Source organism: Anser anser (assembly GCF_964211835.1).
Source record: "Anser anser genome assembly, chromosome: 1".
Taxonomy (NCBI): domain Eukaryota; kingdom Metazoa; phylum Chordata; class Aves; order Anseriformes; family Anatidae; genus Anser; species Anser anser.
In genome coordinates, this window is record NC_139720.1 from 109,016,907 (window position 1) to 109,037,566 (window position 20,660).

The following is a 20,660-nucleotide window of genomic DNA, read 5'->3' on the forward strand; positions in this document are numbered from 1 at the left end:
TTGTTATAAATATCTTTCCAAAAAAAAATCAAGCTAGGACAAAGATCAAGTGGATCAAGTGGGAAATTAAATTCTCCTTATAGCAAGAACTGTATTTAGCTTTAAAGGCAATTTCAAGGTACGGACCATTTTCATTCCAAGTAAAGGAAGATTATTAGGCTAAGAAATACTTTGTGTGTTATATAAAAATTCATGCTGAAAACATTTAGAACAAAGCTAGAGTTTAGCAAAATTGATCAAATATCTTTTTAGCATTTTCTACTGTGAAAAGGGTTGTAATTTTCTTCTTAGGTTGCTAATTACTCAAAAAGCTGTTCCATTTGAAGACTTTCAGTAACAGATAATCAATATGAATAAAGTATAAGAACATAGCTGTTCATCAGAGAATAGACACTGAAGAAATTCTTCAAACCAGATAGTAAAATACATTTTCATTTTGTAATGTTATGACAGCATAAGAATATACATAGTAATTACTATTTAATTCCTATCAGGAGAATTTATTGCTGAAGTAAATTAAAAAGAAATAAACATTGAAAAGAGTTTGCTTATTTAAATTGAAATTATTAGTTGTTGGCATGGATGTCACTTTCTTTAATATATGGTTAGAAAACAATACTTTTCAGATTCATGAAATTGTTAGTTGTTATCAGTTTGTCAGGTAATATATCCTGAGTTTCTTGATGACCAAGCAATACTGTCTAGTAAGAGTAAACAATGAAAAGAAATGAATAAGCCTTCTGTCTCATAAGTGCAGATATCCACATACTTTATAAAAATAATTTGATTGATATTGTTGTTAATTTTTTTTTAATTGTGTAATTTAACTCAAACAGCTGAAACTTGAACAATCCATTTCATATATAAAAATATAATTTAAAAATTTATAAAAGCATTTATTTATAAGTCGTCACTTAAAAACTTAAAAATAAGTTCAACCTTCATAAATTCTAATATTTCATTTTATATTTTCCTTTAATAATAACAAAAATGTTACGAGAGCTTACTAACATTAGATGCAAGTATATTTTCTTCTTAAGTTGTTGCATTAGGCTGATAGTATAATACAAATCACTCCAAAATGTATACTAGTTAGTTATTGTATAAAATGGGTAATTCTTTTGGTTATATTTCAGAGAGGAGTAAAAGAAAGAAACTTCTTAAATTTGAAATTATTTTCACCACCATCATTTCTTTGATGCATCTAGACACAATGAAGGGCTGAGCAAAAGTTATATTCAAAGAATAAGTAAGATATGATCTAGAAAATCCAGTCCCAGTTGTACTGGAAACCAGAGGAAAACCAAATCAGTCCTTGCTGAGAACTTCTTTAAATCAAATAAGTTCTTCATCATGCCACCTCTTCCAGTAGCTGGAGCAGAAGTTTGTGTATAGTAAATAATAATTTGAAAAGAAAGTTTAGTTTAAACAGGAAAGAAACAGCAAAATCTCCTGCCTGGATGCAGACCTTCCAAGGCTGATTTCTACATACATACATATGAACGCAAACAAATTTATGGATACTCAACTACTGCTCCACCTCTTTTCCTGAACCCTATATCCTTACTCTCCTGGATATATCTGACGTTGCATATAATTAATAGAAGATTTATTTCCCTTATATAATATAAGTGCAAGTAACATTGTTACAAGGTCCCCTAAACCACTAAGATTTTACTTGCAGTCCCATATGTACATTTTGACATGAAATTCTGTAAGTAATAGTAAACCACTGCATTCTACAGGAAGAGGTTAGCCCTGAAGTGACTTCAGTGGCTAATGGCTATGGGACATCTTGCTGAATCTGCAGTTATATGTCTCCTTACCCCTCGCAGCAGCTGCTGAGCATTGTGCTGAGAGAATTGTCTCAGCTTATGATGATATAGAAACATACTAATTTTCCAATATGAATCAAACTCCATGTAGCTCTTCAAGGTTCTTTTGATTGCAGCCTATATTAGCCAGAGATTTGAGATGAGTCTGACTGCAACCCAAAATGCCTTTGAACCCTGAAGTCAGTTTTATTGGATAATCAACTTTAAACCAAACATTTTAAACACTTTTTTTTTTTTTTTCACAGAAGATTTTTACAATATAAGAGAGATTCATAAAGAAATATATCCCTACCCTTGGATCTTTTCTTTCAGGCTTAGTTTCAACTGATCAGCCAGTTACTTTCCAGGTTGCTGAAAATTTTGCAGTTCCTGCTTGTCCCTAGAAACATCATCTGTCTATCTCCCCACTGGACTGCCTGTACATCTATTCCATTCTCTTCTCAGCAGTCTTTCTGTTCCCTTTCTGTTATGCAATACACCAAGTCAACAGAAGCAGGGCTCAGGTAGTAGTAGTAACATAGATGCACAAACTGGTGTGATAGAAAAAGGAATCATCTACAAAATTCCATCCCTTTTTAAAGATCTTTTGGGATCATTCTGGAAATTTTAGTTATCTAAAAGCTCCATGTGTGCTAAGAAAGGTCCTTAAATATTTTCTTTAACCAGAGCAAAATAAACTGAAAAGCAATGAAAAAAAATTAACTTGCAAAATAAGGTATGTCAAGCCTCTTGCTGTAAAGGAAAACCATACTGTTAATCTCTTACTTCACCATGAATATAACAAGAAAAAGTGGAAAAAGCTGAAAAAGTTCACATAATTTATGATGAAATTGAAAAAGTGTATTATCATGCTTTAAAACTCCCTGGAAACAACTCCAAGTCAATAAAAATTGGGACTGAAAATCCTGATATAAAGAAGGCCCAACCCTAGGTATTTGTTTTCAGAATCATGATCAGGCTTGCTGAATGTTGCTCCTTCCTGTGAGTTGGCTTCACTATAAGGAGAGTTGAAAATCATCTTCTCTTTCAAGATCCTTCTTGTAAATCTTAAAAAGCTAGAAAATAATTAGCCAGTTACTTTGTCAGCACTGTCAGAGGAACTATCGTAATGTGTCCTTCATTACAGAAAGCAAAAGCACCGCTGCATTACTTGAGATAACATCTGATTAATATTCATTATAAAATTAAACACAGAAAGCTTTCATCAGACCTTCACTGGCATTGATTTTATGCATTTAATATATAGGATAATATTTCTGATGCTACATTGTGTTGCATTTGATTCTGTGATGTAACAATTCAATAACAAAAAAACAGCAAACATTTTCATCTCTCTGGGTACTGTATGAGAAGAGGGGAAGAGAGAACCCCTGTTTCTAACATGTCATTCTAAATGGAGAAAAATCTCATTCTATATGATTGAAAGAGCAGAATCCACACATTTTCTTTTTCTATGGAAAGGGAAAAACAGCTTGTCTTCACTATCACTTAAAAGGAAATAAAATGTGACACATAGGCACAAAGGACACAGGCAATTTAAGTGTCATCCTATTTTGCCACTACTCTCCATGCTTCAGTCTTGTTTTACAGAAATCAGAGCGGAGCCTGGGTGTATGCAGATTTGCAATCTTCTCTGCCAAGTTGTATCATCCTACCCTCATGCTCGAACATGTGATATTGAAAAGGGACATTTTTCAATAAGTGCAAACTGCTATTTGCACTCAATCAGAAATACCTAAATTATTTTTCTACCTATTCCATCAAAAGTCCAATATAAAAATCCTGTCTAAATTACAGGGCAATGGAAACAGGAATTCAAAATACAATTGCTGATGAATCCAAAGTCTTTGCAATATTACTGTCAAAAGCCATGCATAATGCACGGCAGAGAGGTATTTGTCACTTCAATTTGTACTTATTAGAAGTAAATTATAGTAAGAGAGAAAAAATAAAATCTCACTTAAACAGAAAAGAAGAAAATAAATTTCACCGGCAAACTGTGATGGAGCAATGCTGCTCCATTTCAATTACTCAAAGACTACTTGTGCTTGTATTTTTATTTCACATTATTATGCATACGTGTTTGACTTGTTTTTATTTTCCTACCCTTGTGCATCATTCTATTTTTCCCCTAGCAAAATGGTAAGAAAATCTCCTAGGAGTTTAAAAGGCCAATAAAGCAGCCAGACAGTGCTCTTCAGCTTTTAAAACTCTTTAATCCCTGCAAGAAATTTTATTGAGAAAGATTAACAAGATAAAGTCAGCAGCAATTAGGTTCCAAAGTGTTCCAAGTGGTCCACATCATGCTTATCCTGCTGCAATTGATTAGGTGCATCTTACTGGAAAATCTTTGAGTTTCAACACTTCTCCGTTTAGGGCATAAATTTTTCTGAGGCAAGCTGTTTCTTTCTTGTAAGGAGAAAGAATCAGGAAAAAAATATCTTGTTGTGAAAGCAAGCAATCCATTTTCTAGTAGGACATTTCCCAAATGACAACAGTTTGTTGTTTCTGAGTGATTTTAAATGCCTCAACAAATCTCGATATGATTAGTGATCTTTAGAAGATGTTTTCAAACGAGAATAATATGTTGTTTTATTATTCTGATCTCAATTTTATGAAGTAGGTATCTGCAGTACATGAATGTGCATATACTTTAATACAAAGGGCCTTGCAAGAATTTGAGACTCAAAAAATGTACAAAGAAACAAAACTGAAAATAAAAACTTCCCATTCAAATAGATGTTCAGACACTCACAATAAAATGGAAATGGAATACATTTAATAGTTCCTAGTTATGCTCATATCAGAAAGCACACTTAGGTAGGAACTGAAGCTGAAAAATTCTCACCCACTGGGATTCCCATTGAGATCATAGACATGTAATCAGAAAAATACATAAGCATTTCTAGATAAATTATACATGAATCTGAATGAGCAATTAACAGCTTGATTTGATTTGCTCAATTTAGGGATCAAAAATATCAGAGTACAACTTATGACACAGGCAAATCACTGTGGTGTTTCTGGGGAAGGAGAGAGAAAGGAAAGTCAGAGAAGATATAGGAAGATACAACCCCCTACATGGATTCTTTTGGTGAGATGCTTTTTCAAAGCTCTTATCTAACATAGGGAAAACATTTTTTCAAAGCAACAAAAGCGTAGCCAACCAATCAAACTGATTTCTGTAAGACATGAGAATGTGCAAACTAGTTCTTCTGATTACATCCCTCATATATGATCTTACTATTCTCTATGGTACAAAATAAAAATATAATAATGGGCTTTCTTTTATAAAGAACTACCAAACTCACAAACTACAGACCAACCAGATAAAAGACACCTGTTTTTCTCTAGTTCTAGCAGGCAGCTCCAGCTAATCTTTATCTTTTTGGATACTGCTGAAAACTTGAAATTTTTAATTTGACACCCACTACCAAATAGCTTAGTAAGTGTCCAAACCTCTCATATTTTCTGTACCAGTAGTACAGAAGTGCTAATGAGCAGCAAAATAGCATTTAGGACAGACAAATACTGTAGAGCCACAGTACAGTGCAGAGCCACACTGAGAACTCTGGGGCACAATGTGGTAAGAGATTTTTTTTTTTTTCCACCTAACTCCATTTACCTCGGTTAGTAAGGATTTCCAAGACCTGTTCCTATTGCTCATCTGTAGCAATACAGAGTGGTCAAAAGAATTTTCGCAGATAAATTGATTTTACATAAATTCTCCCTCTCCTACCTTATTTTCAATGTCCCATTCAATTTCCATGCCTGTTGTAAAGTATTGGAAACCTACCTAATTAGGTATTCCTTAGAGTAAATAGAAGGGGATGATGGTCCAATTATTATTTTAATTTAAAATGAAGTTCAAAGATGACATCATGAAATGTATTTCATTATCACATGGGGCTTGGGATATTGCTGTTTTCAGTGGGGCAAGAAGTAAGTTAGTTATCTTTAAATCTTTCTCCTGAGCAAATACATCTGGTTTTCCCTCTTTCTTTTTAATGCAACATCCACTCTTAGTCCCTTTGATTGTCTGTTTAGTAGGTAGAACATAAAATATGCCTTGGCATTATTTTAATAGCTGAAAAATTAGTAAACTATAAAATCTGAACTAGAGAATCTTCAGAACTGGAGAATAATTATGCACTTTAAAGCCTCATTAATCAGTTCCAACTTTGCATTTGGTACTTAAGTTTCCCTTTGGAGTGACAGAAAAAGGAATCTTTTGTATCACCAGCAGTTTTCACCATGAAGAAGAAAAAAACCCCAAACCTTCTGATGGATGACCTCATTAAATTTTCTTCACATGTACCGGATTTGGTTCATTCTGTCTCTCCTCAATCTTACCTAATAGTATTCTGTATGGAGAATAAGAGCTCACTTCTAGTCATGATCACAGTTTATTCTTCTGTCTCCTAAATAAAAGATGTGACCTTTCATCAGATGTGTGTTTTTCTTCTGTGTTCACTGACTCTTAACCTGTACGATGTACTAGCCCTGTTTTTCTGCATTACTAGTCACACTGATGCATCATATATTTGTTCCCCGATTTGAACCCCTGACCTTTGTGCTATTAAAATTATGCTCCTGTCACTATAGTTATACAGTTATTTGTACAACATTAAAATGTGTCCTGTTTGCTTGCACATTGATCTATGTTTGCAGTTCAAGTAATTTGATGATTGATGCAACATTCAAATCACACATTCCTGTAGATGCCATCAAATCATTTTCTGTTGAATCCTTCAGTCTGAAAGCTTTTTGCAAGTCTTGCAGCATCATCTGTTATGGTTACCATACACAAATGGGAAACAAATGTCTGTCATAATGTTAATTTTCACATGAAATAAACTGTTCCAAGTTCCATGACAGTGTCCACAGCTGGTGACACTTGAAAGAATATTCAGGGTATTCCTGTAAAACTTGGAAAGAAAAAGAGAAAAAAAAAAAAAGGCAGTAAAAGGACAGAATAACACCATATTGCAATTTATCTAGTAGTTGAACTGTGTAGAAATCAGGATTTGCTCATGTGAGAAATTATGGTTTATTATTTTGGCTTATTTATATCTATTGCCTCTGAAACCCTGAAAAAGAAGATTTTACAAAACTTGAATACTCACCTGATACATTTCGCTTCTTCTGAATCTCACCTCGAGTACTGTGTCCAGTTTTGGGCCCCTCACTACAAGAAAGACATCGAGGCCCTGGAGCATGTCCAGAGAATGGCTATGGAGCTGGTGAAAGGTCTCGAAAACAAGTCCTATAAGGAGCGGCTGAGGGAACTGGGGTTTTTTAGTCTGCAGAAGATGAGGCTCAGGGGAGACCTTATTGGTCTCTACAACTACCTGAAAGGAAGTGGTGGGGAGTTGGGGATCGGCCTCTTCTCACAGGTAACTAGCAATAGGAGTAGAGGGAATGGCCTCAAGTTGTACCAGGGGAGGTTTAGTTTGGAAATTAGGAGAGAGTTCTTCTCAGAAAGAGTAGTCAGCCATTGGAATGGGTTGCCCAGGGAGGTGGTGAAATCACCATCCCTGAGGGTGTTTAAGGAAACGTTGTACATGTGGTATTTAAGGACATGGTTCAGTTGGTGATATTGGTGGTAGGGGGATGTTGGACCAGATGGTCTTGGAGGTCTTTTCCAACCTTAATGATTCTATGATTCTATGATAGATAGAAACTGCATCTTAAAAAAAAGGTTGATTTTCAGTGCTAACATTTTTTTTTTCTTTTCTGTGCATTACAACCTATAATTTTTAAAACTAAATTTTTTAGAAAAAAAAAAAAAGCTGAAATAATCTATATAGAACTACTTTCTGCAATTAATTCAAATTTCTTGGTGCATTAACTACATACTGTAGGACAGAACTATGATAAAGCTGCTATAGCTTCCTAATTTTTTTTAACAGAATATTCAACATAGCAGTTATAATTTTGACTGTTCTTTTAACATCCACGGTATTTTTGAATAATCTAGTGAGAATATAAAATAACAGTTTAAGCAAAATTTTTCTGTTTGTATTTTTCATAATTATTACTAATCCCAGAAGCAAGCCAGACCTCAATAAAGCAGCACGAGTGGATGACATCAATCCATACACTCTGGAAAAATTCAAAAGTGGAGATGGAAAACTTCCAGCTGACTGCATCTGCATCACACACAGTCATGATGCACAGTAGGCTGCCTGCATAACTCCCATCTAGACAAAGGTATCTCTATAGGATACTGGGATATTTTACAGGATACTCTAAAGGATCTTCAGGCTGGTGAGTCTGACTTCCATCTTTTGTAGGATAGAAGGGTTTGTAACCAGGAATATGATACTGAGGCTGAGGAGAAAGTCTGTTGGGAAGACAGACTATCTATCTGGCTTTCATAACGGAAATTCTGGCTCACCACCTGCTGACATCATAAGAGAGGTCGATAACCGTGTTGATAAAGAGCATCAGGGAGACATGATCCATTTGGATTTTCAAAAAGCCTTGACAAATCATTAGAAAACAGAGGTGCCATGGATCAGAGAAAAGTTGCTTGCTTTGTAGGAGACATATTTCTTTTTCATAGAAAAAAATATACTTTGTAGAAAATTAATTTCATAGATACATAATAGGAATGAACAATGGAAAAACTTCATAATAGGGGTGAGTCAACAGTTGGGTCACCAGTGGGTCAGTTTTGGACCTGTTTTTATTCAACAGCTTTATATAAAACATTCTCACAAAATGGAGCATGAGTGCAAAAATTTGTTAAATTAGCTGCAGAGCAGATGAATGTAAGGTAACATGAAGCAAAAGTAATCTAAACCATGTTTATGTGATGCTGAACTCACAACTGGCAGTCTCAGCTCTGGAAAGAGATCTTGGAGTCACTGCTGTCAGTTTTCTGAAATCATCTACTTAGTGTTCACTGGCAGCCAAAAGAGCCAACAAAATGTTGGGTATCACGAAGAAGGATATTGAGAACAAGACAGATGGTGTCATTTTGCTACTATATAAAGCCACTGATTTCTTGAACAGTGCATACTATTCTGGTCCTGTTACTCAAAGTCTTGTAATTTGACAAGGAAAGGGAACATGCCATGTATATAGAACCAAGACCACATAATTTCTTCAGGTATTGTTTTAACAGCCCAACAGTCCAAATTATCTGATCAATGCAGAAAAACCTCATTAGTAGTATGGATAAAATTGTTAGACAAAAATCTTTTTCTATCATCTACCCTTTTTCTTTGCTTGCCCTTACATTATGCTTACCCTTCCAAAGTACTTTTGCATGATGTCAATGATTCCGGTCTTCTTTCTACAGAGATAGTGTGGGAAGAGTCTACAAGAAGTCATATGCTTCCTTGGGAAGGTATGTGAAGTTGGTTCCTTCCTCCTCTGACTTGTGTCTTCTTGGGGCTATCTGAATGTACAGCTTGTTCCCTTCTTAGTGCTTCACAACTCCCCATGCTCCTGGGGGCTGTTTATCCTTCAGGGACTGCCTGCAGCTTGTCAGGCCTTTCTCCCCAGCAGTACTCACAGAACTGAAGCTCAGATATGTTAGGTCTTGAGACCCTGCACTAGCAGGTTAATTCAAAGCTTGTGTCTTTCTGCAAATAGTGGAAGAAGTCATATCTACCAGGCTACTGCCACAGCACATCATGTAGAACATAATGAAGTTTGAAAATGTACAGTGACAGGCAGCCAAGCAATCAAGGGTATGGAGCAATTACCTTATGAAAACAGAGGAAAATGCTTGTGATTCTGCAATGTGGATCATGCTGAGAGAGGACATGCCTTGGGTTTATACAGTTGTTAAAATGTTGTATAAGGGTACTGTGGATCTGCTGTTCCCAAACCCTGCAGCAGTAGATCCTGAAGCACTTTTTGAGACTAGTAAGTGAAACAGGGGGACACTTCTGAAGCTTTTTGCTCTAGGAAGTTGTTGAAGTAAACAACCAGCATGTTCAAAATGGGCCCAGACAGGATTGTGGAAAATAAGATCATAGTAAGATATTAAGAGAACTATATACCCAAGAAAACAACTGCAGATGCTAGGGGAATTCATGAGGAATGGACTGCATACCAAAAGGAACCGGGTTTCATGCTGTCCCTAAGCATCATCTATTGCTATTGTCAGAGACAGAATAATGGAAATAGTACTGGTCTTTCTCAGTATGGCATTACTTTTAATTCAATATACTTTTTATTATTATTTTTCATCTGAGGATGACTTAACATATATCAGAAAGGCACTACCAGTAAAAACTAATTTTAAGGGATTTTAATACCATTTTGTGGTAAATGTTACACGTTTTTACACAGCTTTGGTATAAAAAAGGCAATACATGAACTGTTGGAAAAAGAACAGACTTTGATATGGAGAACACATTTGGAATACTTAAGAAATGAGTTAACAGTAATCCTCAGTATGGATAAGTGGAAACTTAAACATCTGAAGCTGATTATTCGAAAGTTTTGTTCATTAATGGAGAATCAGCTGAATGTATCACCTCCTCTCAACCACAGACAAAAGCTTATCAGGGCATTCTCTTGGCCTAAGGTTCTGGCCACGTGCCTGATAAAGCCCAAAAACACAGTCCAGAAGGCCACCCTCATTAATCTATCCATGTGAAACACATTGGTTTTCACAGAATGTTTGTAAGTAGGCTGGTTTTCTTTTTTTTGTACTTTCATTTAATATGCTGAAATATTGCTCAGCCTCTAATTCATTATTTTAGATAGGATCATATCTAAAATGTTCTAATCCTTATTCTAGTCAGGAAGAATAAAACAATGTTTACTTTCACTGATTTAATGTGTCATTTTAGAATTGCATGAAGGGGACTGTTTCTTAATTTAAAGGTATTAAGCTGCACCTTTACTTTAAAACCCAACATATCTTCATCTAGGGAGACATATGGTATATGCCAATCTGATTGTAAATTTACTTTTTTATTATCCTTTGTTTTCTTTTTCCTTTTTATTGGACTACTGAAATTGGGACACTGGAATTACAGAGTAGCAGTAATTCCAAAAGTTGGATATTTTTCTTCCTACTTACTAAAAATAAATGGAAATGTCTGGAAACAGAGGGCAATGAGGCACATCAAATGCCAGCAATATTAGAGTGCAGTATAAGAACACAGAAATACCCCAAACTGGGACCTTAATGCCTAGATAACCAGTATTACCTGTTAATAGATAGGCTTTTATTTTTTATTTTTAATTTTTATAATAGTCTATACTTTTATAGACTACTCCAAGTATAAGTAGTGTCTTTTTTGCACAAGTGTAGCAGTCCCAAAGTGTTTTGAGTATACTGTACACATTACAAAGGTGAAGCAGCTGAAAAGAAGTTTAGAAAATGGCCTTGATACTGCAACTTGCAGGCTCAGGCTGGAAGAATCAAGATCAATTATACTGTTATATTGCAACTTCAGCAACCTCAGAGCTGCTGTCAAATGTCTGTTTCATTTCAGCTTATTCTTCAGGAGCTTATTTCACTTCTTTCTTGGTCAGCTTTCTGAGGGGGGAGGGGGAATCAGCTGAGATTTTTTCTGTGGCAATGTTTCTTCAGTGCTTCATGCTGTATTTCACTAATTGTTCTCTAAAACACATAATGAAACTTGTTCACCGGTAATTGAGATGGATCAAATGGCAAGGACAACTAATTGATCCATCCAATAATCTGATTCATCACTTTACTAGTGTAGAGATTACAATGTGCACTTACTCATTCAGCATGCCTTTGAGAAGATAAAACTGTTATGAGAAAACCTTCGTGTTGGATGAACAGCAAGCAAGCTTGTTTCTCACCCAATCTGTGTCAATGTCTTTCTTTCATTATTATTATTATTTTTATAGATGTGGTAAGCATTACATTAAAAAAAATTACTGGACATAAATTTCTTAGATTGGTGACATTTAGTATGTTATCTTGTCTCAACTGCACATTATTAGTATTTATTTATAATTACGAGGACTTTAAACTTTCAAAGACTTTAAGATGTATTCAGCTTTATGTGTGTGAGGACTCAATTCTAATGCTTTAATGAACATATAAAATGAAAAAGCTGGGGAACATTTCTATGACTAGGGTCACTTTATAAGAAAAAACATCCAACACTGTGATAAGAAGACTCAAGTAGTATGAAGCTTTTAAATGGAAAATAACACAAAGCAGATCATGATGGTATATAATTAAAATTATGCTAATTCTAATGGTAACATTATATTGAATATGGTTTTTCACTAGTTAAAATTCTTGAATGCTATATGCTTATGAACACATATAAAACCCCAAAGAAACTTTATTAAAAGACTGAAGATACAAGCAAGCTTTATTGGAGTTCTTTGGCAAACCAAGCAGTTTCGTGAGCACCAGAACTAATGAGGCCTGGATTCCTATAGATTTGTGATTCATGGTTGATTTGTGGGCCCTGACTGATGAGTTCCTTGCAGCAGGGAGACATTAAAGAGCTTGGCTGGTGCAGATGCTTTCTAGTCGCGTAAATAGTGTACACCTGCCATGGGTTTTGCCGTAGTTGGTCATATATGAGACATCATAAAGGATCCCCTGTCTAGGGCCAATTGTACACCCAAAACTTGTTGAAGTTTAATATCATTTACACATTAATACCATTTACACATTTCTGTCAGCTTGCTTGAAATAAATTAATGAGTTTAAGATTTAGGTAGTAGATAGGGGAAGAATAGTGATAGTTATTATTTTATACCTGAACAAGAATATGCCTTCATCAAAACAAGCAAAACGATCCCAATCTCTTCCATTGCTTTTTTCTTTACATACGTACCTATACAAATAAATCAATTCATCCTATGCAACTTGCATTGTCCTCCTATGCTTAATGCACTCCTGTTTTTGCGGTTAGGCACAAGTAATATATCACAGTCTGTTCTTGTGCCGTAACTACATGGATCAACTTGGGTTTCATTGTATTACATATTTCTCTAAAAATTTAAAATGTACTTTTGCTCATATAAAATAAAGACTGCAAATTGTTTTATCAGTTGAAGTAGGCACGTTCAAAAGTACAAAACCAAAAATCAATGGGATGTCTGGAAATTGCTAGTTCTTTTAAAAAAATCAACTCTTTAGTGTAGTATGTCAACGTAAAGTAGACAAATGGTGGTGGAAAAAAAAGTGAAAATGTTGAAGAATTAACTTTGGAAAAGCATCATTTTAGCATATGGTAAGGTTGCATTCATTACTTATTGCCCTTACTTAATGCCCTCAACACTTTACTTGTTGAAATACAATGGGAAAAGAATATTGTTAGATTTTTTCTTTACTGTTCTGGAGGGGAATGTTGGGGGTAAGGAAGAGGGTGTTGTATTATTCTCAGCCTAGAATTGAATTAATTCATAAACAAAAATCCACCTGAAGGATCAATGAATCAATCTTTGTACCATAGGAAATCTGAAATCTTGTCCTTAAATCTTTATACCAAAATGCTACCCTCCCTCCACCTTTTTTTTTTCTTTCTTAAAATTCAAAACCAGTCATCTGTCTCTTCAGATAATTCTCAAGTGTGAGCGTATGTCCAACACCTCATACCCAACCACAACTTCCCCCCCAAACCTACATGCCTTTGTAATTGATTTCAGATTGGTGTTTGTTTAGGCACTTACTCCTAAGCTACACAGATTTCCAGCCACATTTTGCAGATAATAAGGCCTTGATGAAAAGCTGTCTAACCTCTTGAACAATTCACAAAATTTAATTAATTGGGTCTTTCATATGTTTGAAAATTTTTTTTTGTTTTGTTTTATTCATGCACTGCTTTCTTTATAGAGATGATGGTCATTTTTCTATACTGTATAAAATGCAAGACTGCTAATGTGCAATAGCTTAGACAGTTCAGACTCTCACAGACAGACATACTTTAAAGGGAAAGCTCTATAATTAGTAGTTACTTGTAATCTGTTGCACCACTCCAGGAATGAAACAACATCAAAATTTAGTCCAGTTCAGCAATGATACCATTGCATTGTATAACTTTGCCAATAAAGAAAAAAAAAAAAACAAATAAACAATAAAAAAATCACTTATCACTTACAGAAAATATCACTTACTGAAAAACAACATATCTTTATATGTTTATCCTACTGAGGAAAAGTTTGTGACTGTCAAAGGCCCTTCTTACCTCTGAAATCTTGCTTCTCTAATCTAATGGACATGCCAAAGAAATATAGATCAGGGGAGAGATGACAGACAAGTGTAAATTTTTCTTTTTTTCTTTTCTCAGTGATAGTAAACCACTGAATACCAATTTGTGACTTTTTTTTTTCCCCTGGGTTTGAGTATCTTATTTTACTGTAATGTGGGGGGCTTTGAGCAATTACATTTGAACTTTAAGTTGAGTTTTTAATTTTCATGTTCTGGGCATCTAAAATATTTTCATTGTGATTTGTTCTAATTGAATCAGAAAACTTCAAAGAAACTACACTCTTTGCAGACTGATAATTATACCTCTTGTCTGTCAGGTTTATCTTCAAGTCTAAACGATACTATAAAAATGCAAAACATTATTTTGGAAGAAACTTTGCATTCAAGTTCTTTACTCTGAAATGCTGAAAACCTTTACTCATTTGAATGAAACAGCACAATTGGGGGGTGAGGGGAGAAGGGTTTTAAACACTACAAACTTAATTTATTATCCAAGCTGTAAGAGAAACAAACTCCTAAGTGTCATAAAGAAAGCAAAGTGAACTGTCACATTTTACACTAGCCTTAACTTCACATTTTATATAACATGCTTTGAACTAGGTTTTATTACAGTAATTTACCAGTGCACTAACCCAAAAGATAACTTTTGACAAATGTTTTGAGAAATTCTGTTATTGCATACTGAATACTATTTTTCTTTACTTATTTTTTTACATAGTATGATATTCAACAATCTTGTTTCTATCATGACTTTTCTTCAAATCAAATAATTTTTAAAAGGTAATTTTCCCCATATTATATCAAGAAGAGGCATCAGAGGTGAGGATCAATGAACTCTAGCTTGCTGTGGAATACATCCCCTTCCTGCAGGAAATCCCACTTGAATCTGAGTCAATAATATTAATTAGATGAATTGTTCAGTCTTTTATTTCAGGTTGTTAAAACCTGAATGTGTAAAGTTATTATTTTAGTGCTCTGTAGCCTTCAGAGAAACTGCTTACTGGAAGTACTGGAATATGATTGTGTGGGAATGATGGAGTTAATTACACCGTTCTGTGTTATACAAATATACGTTCCATTTTCTTGAGAGACAATAAAATTTATTGTTTGGATTTTTTTTGTTTTTTAATTTTATTAAACCTGGGCATTACTTTTTCAAAGTAATGTATGTTAACCTATGTGCTAGGTTTTTAGTTTCAGGTTTTCTCAGATACTCAGGATATACATGCAAATGCACATACACCCTGCTACTATGCTAAACTGATTTTTTTTTATCCCTTTCTATCTTTTTGTGAATGAGAATGCTCCAGCAAATCTGCATATAGAGGTGTTCAGAGGCAATAATAAAATGAATGCACAAATTCTGCAAGTGATGTTTCTTTCTACCAGCATTGCTGACAGTGCATCCAAACTATGGATTGCACGAAAGTAATCTCTGAGTTAATCCTTAGCAAACAGCCACATGGCTGGGTTCAGCATTCATACAAACATTCTTCCCATTCTAACAATAACTCATGGGATGCTAGCTCAGAAGCTTCTGCTTCAGAGACAAATGAAACCTAGCTTGGGTGGGAGAGAGGAAGAGGCTGCACATCTTCATAACATTTGCATTGCACAATCAGGAACATGAGCTGACCTTAGCAATACTAATAGGGGAAACCAGAAACATGATTCCTATAGTCCCCCAAGGACCAGAGGAAATCTGTCTTGTGCTATGATGATAGCCTTAAAACTGCTCTTATGTATCATTTTCTAAGAGACAATGAGATAAAAATGAAACGCAGGAGGTTCTGTCTGAACTTAAGGAAGCACTTTACTGTGCAGGTGACTGAGCACTGTTGCCCAGAGGGGTCATGGAATCTTCATTGCTGTAGATGTTCAAAAGCCAGGACACGATCCTGGGCAACCTGCTGTGTGTGACCCTGCTTGAGCAGGGAGTTTGGACCAAATGACCTCTGGAGGTCCCTTCCAACCTCAACCATTCTGTGATACTGTGAATAACTTAAAAATCTCTATAATGCTTGATGAAGACAAACCCTTTTTTTTCACCTTAAAAGCTTATTGTATTTAAATACAACTCAAGGTTTCTCCCATCTTTGAGAGATACGGCTGAAGCATCACTGTGAAGAACAATGTTTGTGTAGAATAATGAAGTTATCAAGTTATAGTACATCATGTGCTTTTTCATGTGCTTTCCAGGGGAGAAAAAAAAAAGGGGGGGATGAGAGGGGAGGGAAGGCAGGGACAGGACACACCACAGGGATGGGCAAGGTAACAAAGAGAAAGTCAAATAACTGTTATTGTTACAAGTTTTTCTATCACATAAATTGCCAAGTGATGAAGAACTTTAAACAAACAAACAAACAACAACAACAACAAAAACCTCTGTTATATGCAATCTGTCCTCAAATTTACCCCGGTCTATTTATTCTTGTGTCACAACTATGCTAGGAATAGTAGTTTCCCAAAGTAAAGTGTGTGTTTGCAAGTATAGAAATGTGTATATATATATACATATATATGTGTATATATATATACATATATATATGTATATAATTACAAATAAATATGTATGAAAATATGTGCATGTGTTTGTTCACACATCTCTTTCCCTACATATAGAAACCATTTTGGAATCTACTAAGTCACTCAATGACTTCATTCAGAGGGTTTTAAACATGAATCTAAATACCTGCATTTAGCCACCTGGAAGTTCAAATCAACCTCTAAAATTATTCAGCTGTGGAGTTCCTCCATATTGTTTAAAGCAACAAGTGCTGGCATTTAGAATGTTCCACTCTGTTTTGCTTTATATCTACAGGAGAATACAAAGTCTTCTAGTACTACGAAAAAATGTAGAGGGTTTTTGCTCAGAATAATAATGAAAAAAAAAGTAATAAGAGATTATATCATATAAGAGATGAACATCATATTATTATACATAGCAAAATAATAAATAACCTGCTTAAAAGTATGGATAGTTTGGAGGTAGCAACTTTTAAGTTTGTTTGAAGAATCCATCTGATCCAACAGCTTTATTTGTTGCTGTGTCTTTAAAACCATTAATTATTTATAATACTGTTATTATCTTTCTATTTAAAGCATCACATTGTTCTGAGGATAATTTAGCTAATTTTAGATTTTAAGCTGTTCCTTTGCTTGGTTGTTAGATGCTGGGAGCTATATAATGATGTGAAGTAACAAATGAATTCCTACTTAATTCCTCTTTTCTATTCTCCAAAATAATGCTACTAAGCTTTTTTAACTGCAAAAATTGTCTTCCTGACCTCCATCATCCAAGTACATTTTTTTTAATATAGAATTCTCTTAATAATAGTTTCTAGTTCAGTTCTCTATTGTTTGTTATATAACACACATACTGATTTCCTCTCCTACTTCTGCAAATCTTTAAATATTTTAAAATATCTTTTTTAAAATTCACTTTACCTGTTGTTTTAAATGTTGTTCCTGTTCTACATGGATTTGGCTTTGTGAAAGAAGTTATGTTGTTATGAAAGCAGAAAGGTAAATTTTCCTCTGGATACTCTTTATATCTGAGAATAATTTAAAATGCTTCCTGTAAATCAATGTTTTGTATGAAAAGTTTGAAGAAGAATAACTTACATAGGAGTGCAACCAACTTTAAAAACAAAACAAAACCACATGATGCCTGAACGTTGAATACTGACAGAAACAGATCAGAGAAACAAAGTAGTAATTAGAAAGTTGACTTTTCTGTTAACCTATTGTTCACCAATGATAATTAATTGAAAACTCAGCATTTTATTTTTTTTTTTTTTGGTCAGAAATAGGTGCACTACTCTGGCAATAAAGGTAATGGCAACATTTGAACTGTCAGGTATTCAAGAGTTATAGGGGAAAGGTTTTTGAAGACTTTCAGTAGACAACTGGAGCTGCCTGAAATAATGATGCATAGATAATTACACTGTAATTACTGCTGCCCTTGATGTTGATAATGATGGTTGGCAAGAAGAAAATAGCAAGAAGAAAAATTGCTGTCTTCCACAGCTACTGATCTGATTCTGACATCAGTTGAATCCTACAGAGAAAAAAATGGAGTACTGAAAAAGCAGTATCTGACTGTATGTGTTGAGAGGCAGAGACTCAATTTGCTTTTCTATCTGCTTGCAGAAACCCAGCTGCAGTCCTTAAAAAGTTCAAGCCAGTCTGAAACCAAAAGGTTCAAATGACACAGCTGCCTCAGCGTATCATTTGCTGTGAGGACAACTACTGGCCAAGATGGTTCATGGACCATGCAGACCAGCGCATCCAAGAGACACACTAGACATGAAGCATCCTTGTGTCATTTGCTAGTGGGAACTGAGTGAATTTCCCAGCATGACTAAACTCACCCATTCTGTCCTTTCTTTGCTCCCTGGAGTAAGGCTCACAAAGACAAGCATTACATAGGTGCCCTACCCATGTAGTGCAAATACTACTGTTTTCTCAGGAGCCATGAAAGTTCATTTATGGCAGTGAGCAATTGGTTCTGAGGGCTCTGGGCCAGACAAGTTCTGCAGCGGAGTGGGGGATCAAGGCGGGCAGGGCTTTTTTCCTGCATCAAGGCCACTCTAGGCAGACGAGGGAGCCACCAGGACCTGGTAGCCCTCGCAAGGGCAGCTGATGAGGCATAGGCAGAGCCAGCTGCACCCCCTCCCTAGCCGTACAAAGGCAGCCCCTAGGGAGCATGAGCAACCAGGAGCACAGCAAACAGGACGGGCAAACAGGGCGTGATGCATCAGTCAGGGTGCAGTGCAGCAGTTTGCGTGGCAGTGCGTGCAGGGAGGGCGCTCTCACCACTGTTTTCCAACGGTCTTTCCCAACAGTGGTTGTAACCTGCTCGTGAAGAGCCTAGCCATGGTATCCACCAGGCAGAGACCCGTGTCCTCTGCATCTCTTGCGGCCTCTACTGATGTGGCTACCCAGACAGAACATGCAGCTGGGGAAACATGCAGCTGTCTAGGTCTTGGGCTGCAGGGTGTGCCCAAGCCTTCTGTCAGTGCCTGACAGCAGCAGCAGTGGGTATGCCTGTGGGAGGTGTGCCCAGGTTGAAGAATTGCTCAGCCTGGTGGCAGAGCTTTGGGAGGAGGTGAGTAGGCTGAGGAGCATCAGGGAGTCAGAGAGGGAAATTGACTGGTGCAAGCATATCCTACCCTCCCTGAGACTGACTCATGAGCCAGCCAACACACAAGAAACAAAGGTTCCCTTGTCCCACCAGGCAGCCACTATACAAGAGACAAAGGTTCCCCCATCCCACCAGGCAGTAGGAGGGAACCTAGGACAAGTGGGGGAATGGATGCAGGTTTCTGCTCAGGATGGTAGGTGAGCCCTCTCCCTGCCTACCTCACCTTCCCGACTACCCTTATATAACAGGTATGAGTCTCTAGAACATGACAGTCAAAATAATAATATAGAATTGCAACGATGTAGAATTGTTGCAAAACAATGATTGTAGAATTCGGTTGGAAGGAGTGCCTAAGGCAAGGCAACATATCACTACATCTTCTATCAAGAAAGAAAGAAGGGTTATTGTCATAAGCGACTCCCTTCTGAAATGGACAGAGGGCCCAATTTGCCATCCGGACACAACCAAAAGGGAAGTCTGCTGCCTCCCTGTGGCTCAGGTAAGAGTTATTGCTAGGAAAGTCACTCACCTGGTACTCTGACTACTACCCATTACTGTTTTTTCAGGCTGGTAATGATGAGGTAGCAAGAAGTCCAAAAGCAATCAAAAGGGACTTTAGGGCTTTGGGGCAACTGGTTAAAGGATCAGGAGTACAGGTCGTGTTTGCCTCTGTCCTTCCAGTAGCAGGGATCAATGTTGACAGGCAGACTTGGCTCATCAATACGTGGCTTTGAGACTGGTGCCACCAGCAGAACTTTGGTTTTCTTGATCACGGGAAAGTCTACGTGACACTGGGCCTGCTGGCACCAGGTGGGATGCACCTCTCTGAGGGGGAAAAGGATTTTTGCCCAGGAGTTAGCAGGGCTGATAGATAGGGCTTTAAACTAGAGTCAAACGGGGAAAGGGATAAAACCAGGCCCGCCATTGATAAGCTAAGGGATAGCATGCCAAAATCAGAGGAACTGCATGCTAGTGAGGTCCTTTGGTCTGCTCCACAAGGTGCTCTGTACAATAAGGAGCATTTGAAGTGCTTCTACACAAACGCACCCAGTAGGAGGAATAAACTGGCCCAGTCCCAGAGCTACAGTATCATTGGCATAAGTGAAATGTGGTGGGATGAGTCCTATGACTGATGTGTTGCAATAGATGGTTACAGGCTCCTTAGGAGGGACAGGCAGGGAAGGTGAGGCGGTGGGGTGGTGCTGTATGTCAAGGAGGGGCTGGGCTGTGTGGAGCTTGCAATTGGCAATGGCAAAGTTGAGAGCCTCTGGGTAAGGATTAAGGGACAAACAAATAAAGGGGATGTTGTTGTGGGAGTCTATTACAGACCACCCGGCCAGGACAACAACGCCGATGAATTATTCCTTGAGGAACTGAGAAATACCTTGAGATCAACTGCCCTTGTCCTTATGGGGGACTTCAACTTGCCAGACGTCAACTGGGAATATCACATGGCCAACATAAGCAGACCCAGGAGGTTCCTAAAGCACCTTGATGATAA

At 36.6% G+C, this 20,660-nt stretch overlaps 1 long non-coding RNA gene across 2 annotated transcripts; it reads left to right on the top strand.

Moving 5' to 3' along the window:
- Window positions 1-17,049: 17,049 nt before the first annotated feature.
- On the top strand, window positions 17,050-18,727 carry LOC310892883. Of its 2 annotated transcripts, none has more exons than XR_014578545.1 (3): window positions 17,050-17,313; window positions 17,515-17,538; window positions 18,166-18,727. It is a non-coding gene; the product is annotated as an uncharacterized lncRNA (long non-coding RNA). The 2 variants fall into 2 exon arrangements; XR_014578546.1 differs by lacking the exon at window positions 17,050-17,313 and adding an exon at window positions 17,820-17,847 and having other exon boundaries at window positions 17,501-17,538.
- The last annotated feature ends 1,933 nt before the right edge of the window (window positions 18,728-20,660 follow it).